Genomic DNA, 7539 nt, shown 5'->3' on the forward strand with positions numbered 1-7539 from the left:
ATTTCACAGCCTTCCTATGAAGCATTTTGCTAGAATCTGTAAGAAGCAAACTTTTCTGTCTCGTAGAAAATACTTTGATTTTTAATAACTTTGTTTTGTTCCAACTCAAATGTTGAGCTGAAGAAATTTTACTGCAGAAAAAATGAAAATATTCACCTTTTCCTATCTTGCTTGCTGTATGAAGCATCTACCTGGCTCACTGGGACTCCTCAGAGATGTAGTATCTTGTCTCAAACTCTGCCAAGGAGCAGAAAGTCTTGGAGCGATGCCTGAACACAGGCACCTAGTGACTCTTTAGATGCCTTTGGATGTTCAGGACTAGTGACTGCTGTGGCCTTCTGAAGTAGCACTTGGCAGCTACATGGGAGACCATGAGGTATCTGAAACAGACTTAGGCAGCTAAAACACATCCTATGGGCATAAGGACTCCAAGGAAGTAGAAACCTGAAAACATGAAGATCTGCAGAGTTTATGGGAATACAGAGGCCTGGGCCTGGGATGACCACATATGCTGCCTTTCCAAGTCCAAATTAGGCAAAACTCTGCAAAATTATGACTTTAAAGATGTAGATTTCCTTCTTGATTACTAGTTTGACTTCTGTGGATCCACAAGTTGGGAAGCACCAGCTTCAGAGAGCTGCAGAGCATGGAAGAGATTTTTTGAAGGAAAATCAAACTGAGGCCTTGAAATCAATATCTTCACTCAGAAAAGGTTTTTTGGAACCCAGATTTCCTGTTGGGAAATCAATATAATGGAAAAATCACAACTGGTTGTTCATCTGATGCAGGCTGGAATCAGAGAGTAGAGTAGATAATCATCTGTTCCCATCAACCACTGCTGAGTATTTCAAGAGACGTTATGATGCAAGTTTTCTGTCTGAGATCCAGCTCTTGCTGGCTTGGCACTCTCAGCTGTGATTAGTTTTTCAAAAGTGCTCAGTTCCCATTGTGACTATTATGACCAGGTTTTCAAAAGATTTCAGCACACTGAGTGCTGAGCTCCTTTGAAAACCTCCTAATAATTATTTAGGTGAGTAAATAGCATCTGAGTCTGGTTGTAAAAGCCAACTCTTCCTGGAAATTCTTACCACAAAGTGATGTATATTATCAACCCTACATTTTCACATCCCCGCATGCAATTTGCCTTTATATGTTTTCAGCATTTGAGGTGTTTTAAATACAATTTCCGCAAAAATAGAATAGTAGAGCCACTACAGGTTGCACTTGGTTTTGCTATCACTAAAGCAGGATCAATGCAATGCAGCCCTTTCCCATTGATGGCTCTATCACATTGAAACTGGAATGCTATTATTGAGCAAAGTTTCCAGATTTGCTGCTAAATAACATGAGAAGGTATGATAGAATAGTGAGGGTGAATTATTCAGCTAGTTATACCTCATGACCAAAGACTAAGGGTAAAAGAGACCGTGCTGACGATAGTCTTGAACCCAAGGACAGCAGCACTGAGGACAGCAGTGAAGGTTTTAAGCATTGTGTCCATTACAAAGTTGGATTTAACTAATTCCTGTCACAGTGTTTACCAGGCAAAATGCCCAAATTTGTATTCTTGGCAAAACTCCTGAGTGAAGACCTTATTCTGAATTTAACCCTTAGTGAATATGAAAATGCAAGAGCACAACAACACCACCATCTAAAAACAAATCTTGTCTCTTCTTCCTGATAGTGCCCAGTACTGGATGTCTAGCAAAAGAGTATAAGAAGCAGGCCAAAAGTAGAATCATGTTTTAAAAATTCTTCTCCAGGTTTCCACCTATAACCTGTTTTATCTTCTTTCTTTTGCCTTCATAGCATCTTGTGGCAGTGACTTCCACAATGTATTTTCACATTGTGTGAAAAACTACCATCTCTTATTTTAAACCTCTTGTCAGATATTGTGGTTGCATGTCCCTACATTCTGGGCAGTGAGAAACAGTGAATACTCTCTTTGTGATTTCGTTGAATTGTATCAGACCCCTTCACCCTCTGCCCCATTATTTCTTTTTCAGGTACAAGAGTTATAGCTTATCCAGTTTCCCCTCATACAGGAGCCTTTCTGGACCTCTGACCTGAGTTTTGCTCTTCTCTGAGCTAAAACATTTTCTGGCTCACCTCTGTTGCTTTAGTAATGGGAAGAGCCAAGCTGCCTACAGCTTTCAAGGTGCTTGTACCTCATAGATTTCTATTGCTATATAACAGTATTTTGTTTTGTTTCATTCTCCATTCTCCTTAAAATTCTTATAACTGTATATGCTTTTCTGGCTACTCTTGAACATTGAGCTGGTACTTCAGAGAGGGAGCCACAAGGCTCCCAGAGCTTTTCATGGAGTGCAAATACTGATTTAAAAGCCATTCCTGGGACATGGTTATTTTTTCCACGTGTGTGGATTAACGCAGGGTTTAATTTGCTGCTTGTCCCCTCTGACTTTTGGTGAAACTCTTCTGCAGCTCTTCACTCAATTTCCCTTACTCTTAGCCTCCCTAAATATTTTTGTAATTTGGTAGGTTTTGTTCCTTCATTATTACCTCAATTTTCACCTACATTTTCAGCATACCCATGTGTCTCACTTCATTGTCAATATTTTCTCTCTAATGTGAAAAACTGGCAATCTACTCCTTTCCCTTATTTCCTGTGTTTCAGTCAGTTAATAATCCACTGCAGAAACTTTATTCCATATGCACTTGCTATATTTCAGAGGCTTTTGTAAAGCAGCCTGAGATGGCTGGGACATATAAACGGGTATAGCTCTGATGGAGTTAGGGATCTGCACTCCATGGCAAAGCAGACTGTCTGTCTTAAAGAATTCACACATCTTTAATAATCTATTGCAAGTGCTGCATAAGAAAATCTATTATCTCAGTTTCTTGGCTAAGATGTCTCAGATGTATCAACATCTTGCCAGAAAAACTGTGTTTCATCTATAATTTCTTTATCCAAAAGAAAGATGTTGGTGCAGACATATACTCCTCCTTATTTTTACCCTTTGAAGCAGAGAAACGAAAAATGTTTGATCACTTGGCACACATACAGAACTAAAAAAAATTATGATAGTCATATAATAAAGTGAAACACTATTTTAATAAAGTGAAACACTATTTTTCCTTACAGTTGAGTAAGAATATCTAAAGTATATTTTGCTGTTTTTTAATGAGAAGCCTATCCAGTGAGCAGCACATTGCTCTATCCTTTGAAAGCAAAGGTTGCACAGGAGATAGAACTACAGTATTATTTTGAGCAGTCTTTGAATAATTTGTTTTTTGACTGGCTTGTTGCTATAACCTCATGCTGCCCCCAGTGTAATGCTTTAGATTGCTTAGAAATTAGATACCTGCACAGAGCTGCAAACATCATCTGCAGAATGTGAAATAGAAAATCTCAAATGTATTTGGACTCAGGCTGCCCTATATATTACATACAAGGAAGTGTGCTTTGAGACATAATGTTGTGGAAGCTGTATTTTCTTCTTTCTATTATCTAAACCACTTGAGCTTGCCTCTCAAACTTAATAACACCATGAAAATCCCTTGGTGAAACTACAGTTTATGATACCACATAGGGTGTATTTTATTTTCTATTTCCTAAATTATTATTTGTCAGCAAGTGCTACAGATTGCTTTTCTGTAATTGCCTTCCATGTGATAGATGCACCAAGATGTTTTGTCTCTTAGACTCTCAGTCACACGTAGTCCTTTAGAGTATTCAGAGATGGCTCTCATTCTGGTTGTTGCTGACCTCAGGAAAGGTTTGGGGTGTGCTCTCTCTAATAAGTTAATGCTTAGGAAGTGCTCAGTCATATGGCAATATCAATGAAAAACTCAACTGAGTGCAGCTGAAGACATGAATACCCAGGATCACAAAGCATTTGGGTGCCTCTTTGCCCCACTGTCTCTGTGAGGTAGAAATGGTGAGAGCCCTCAGGAGCACCACATCTGCCTCGGCACCTCCTGTCCTGCATGAACCCATGTTCTGGGGGAACCTCGCTCACTCGGTCTGTGGGTTCTTGAAAACACTGGCAGCCTGGCAGGAGCAGAGCAAAGCCTGAAAAGGAGTGAAGCATCATCCTTTAATGAGCCTGTTGCACTTAACTGGCTTGGTAACCTGGTGTAGAGGTGAACAGGTCTCTCTCTGACCTTGATAAATGCTTGCCAGGACTGTATTAATGAATGTGTTATTAATTTGTGGTGCCTAATGATACTGTAGTCCTTGCCTGCTGCACTCCCCAAAGAGTACAACAGCTCTTCCCCACCTGTAGTGCAAAGTAACATGGGCAGTGTGGCCTGTGTCAGTTCAGGGTGTACATGGTTCGTGGATGCCATATCTCTTTTCATTGGCATGTGCTAGGGGCATTGCTGGTACCAGTAGATACTTAAGTTCTCTTGAACATCCTAGTTGTCATAGCAGTCATTCAGGAAATCAGGGATTGGATTTCTTTGGCTAATTTTCCATTACCTCTTCACTGCAAAATGTGTCACCAGCCTAGGAACAGGGCATGCTGCTGTGCTGGAAAAGTGTGTTCCTGGAAGGGCAATTCTGTAATTGTTTGTTTGGTGGAATGCACTTCTTTCTCTAAAACCAAGTCAAATTTATATGAAACAGTATTTGTAATGAAATATTTTTTTTCTCTTTTAGGAATATGAAACATGATTAAGATTTTTAATGAAAATTTTCATATTGATGCTGTTGGTCCAAAACTATTAGTTTAAGTATTTTTCCTGTTTCTATTATGAGTATTGACCATTACAAATCTGGCATGAGCACATTGACAACAACATAAGTTTAACTCTTATTGATACTAAAAATTAATTGCCATAAAGCACTTTGTCAATGTACGTGTGTCTGTCGATGTGTTAGTATAAAAATTAAGCTCTTGGGGCTAAGTCTGTTTAATTACACAAAGCCAAGAGGTAACTAATGGAAAAACTGCTAGCTACTACCTCTGTAATAGAGGCAGTAATGTGAGAGAAAAGCATAGCTAGACAATTTCAGAAAAGAAATGTATATTTTTTATAGCTGGGGCAAGTAGTCTGGATAACAACCTATTAGGGTGAGCTGGATTCTCTAAGCACTGGATGAAGATTTTAGTTATCTTTTAAATGCAAATGCAGTAGTTCTACTAATAGTTATGAACGGGACTTACTGCTGTGCTGGAGGGCTTAGTGTGGATTGTGAGGACTGGTTCTTAATTTCTGCCCAAGTTGCACTTCGGGGCTTTGGTCATTTTGCAGATTTGGGCTTAGTTGCCTGTTTGAAGAATAACTGGACAAGATGACACATTTCACTTAAGTAATCTGATTTTGAGTTATTATCAGAGGGATGTTAATGATGCCAAAACTGAATTTGTCAGGTAGGTTGAATACTGTAATTGTTGCAGCCCAAAAAGGCAGCAGAGAGTAGAGAAATTGACCCTGACTGTAATTGAAATGCTTTTAAAACAAGGGGAGAAAAACTGTGATTTGTGACTTAAGGAGGTATTTCCAAAATCCAAGCAGGAACAGCTAGGAAAAGAGCCATTTAGTTATAAGAAAAGGAGAGATTTATACCAAGTTGTTTAAAAAGGGAGAACAGGGTGTTTGTTTGGTGAGTATTTGGCCTAGAGCTGTCCTTGGTAGGACTGGAAAAGTAATTAGTGTTGGATCCATTCCCCTTAAAATCAATGGTAAAACACAGAAAGCTGCAAAATGCTATGATGCAGCATAAGATGGGTCTGGGAAGAAATCCTACAGCAAACTTACATGCTTTTATCCCCATATGACTCCTCTTGCAGCAAGACTCTTGTGAAACCTGGGGATTTCTCAGGCGACCAAAGCTTCTGGCCAGCTACTGTCTCATCTCAGCCTTTGGTAAATCTTCTTTATAGAAAATCTGTTTTCCTATGTAGAGATATTAAAACATGTCAATAGCATAATGAGTAAAACATGATTTACACCCTGCTTAATGGGAGGTCCAGTGGCAGTATTGCTTACTCTTGAGTGACAGAGGTATATGTTTTGGCATTAAGAATGTCAAATTTATACTCTGGCAACCTGTGTGGTATGGGCCACTGTAAACCCCTCTCTAAACTTTCATTTAAAAAAATGTACTAGAGTCTGTCCATAAAAGCTATCATTCTGTTTTCCCCAGTGATAAATTACCATAACATTTGATAAACCCAGTATGCCATAAGAGGGTATATCAGCCACTGTTATCAAAAGTTAATTTTCTAGACTAAATATTCATTTGGATCATTAGAGCTATTAAATACGGTGTCAGTATTTAAGGAGCTGGCTGTGCCTGAGTGCTAGAAGGAGACTGAAAAGAATCATATCCTGTCAAGATAAATGATTGAACTGTTCAATGAACTCTTTGACTGGCATTGGTTCCAGTCATGCCAGCTGAAGCTCAATTCCTCTTTGTCTGTGTGGTCTTGCTTTCACCTTGCCTGTGGGGTGAAAGCAGTTTGATGTGACCTCCTCGCAGACGGAGGCATGAGCCTAACCTCTATTTACACCCTGTCATAATAGGGAGCTGGCAAACACCACTGTTTGCTGCTGCTCTCCTCATTTTCCCTGCTTTTTTGTCAAATAGTTAGAAGTTGCACATTCTAATAGTAATCTAATTAGCATAGCAGGGCTTATAACATCTTGTTTATGTTGTCTGTTTTGAACAAAAAGGAGAGGAGAAAATATGCTCCTTTAGATAGCTTAAGTACTGCCTTAGGGACTGCATATGCAGCAGAGCAATAAGGTAACTGGATGATGTATACACAGTTTTGTCATTTTGAAATTAAAATTTGAGATGTGAACTAATTCCATAGTGTACCAAGTCTGAGGCTCGGATCTTAATTTGACAGTTGCCGTATGACACACTGTATCTGGCTTGTTTTCTGGCATTCAGAAAAGCTTCTCCTTAGCAAGCTGAGACTTTTGATGGCACCGTATGTTTGCACTGACTCTAAACTGATTTATTTTCTGTAATAGTAAAATTATTGTTCAGCCCTTCTTCTTTAGGGCCAGATTTTCTTTGTCACCTACCAACTCCCTTTCCCTCTGGTTCATTGGTTGTTCCCTGGGCCAGGCTGGGATGGCAAACCAGTGAAGATCCTCCAGCACCTCCCAACTCAGCACTCTGACAGTGGCTGCCCTGGGACACCCGGGCTTCTGCAGAGCTCAATGGAAACATGCATCTCCCCTGGAAAATGTAAAGGACAAAAGACTTGCTGAGGACTCTTACTTCTAGAAAATAACTGTGCATTGTAGGATTTTCAGGTGGAGTGGGATATTGCTGGTTCACTTGCATGTGTTGCTGCATTAATGTGGGATAGAGGCCTGTTTAACCATACAGTAGCTGCCACCTGGTTGTGATTTATCACCATACTGTGTAACAAGTTTGTGACCTAGCAGTGACTAACAGCTACCCTAGGGAAGAAAAGAACTCTTATTTATAACTACAAAGGAAAGAGGTGAAGAAAGAAAAGAAAGAAAGAAAAGAAAGAAAAGAAAGAAGAAGAGAAAGAAGAGAAAGAAGGCAGGCAGGCAGGCAGGCAGGCAGGCAGGCCGGCAGGG

Source organism: Chaetura pelagica, unplaced genomic scaffold (genome assembly GCF_000747805.2).
Source record: "Chaetura pelagica isolate M959 unplaced genomic scaffold, ChaPel_1.0 scaffold79, whole genome shotgun sequence".
In the NCBI taxonomy this organism is placed as follows: Eukaryota; Metazoa; Chordata; class Aves; order Apodiformes; family Apodidae; genus Chaetura; species Chaetura pelagica.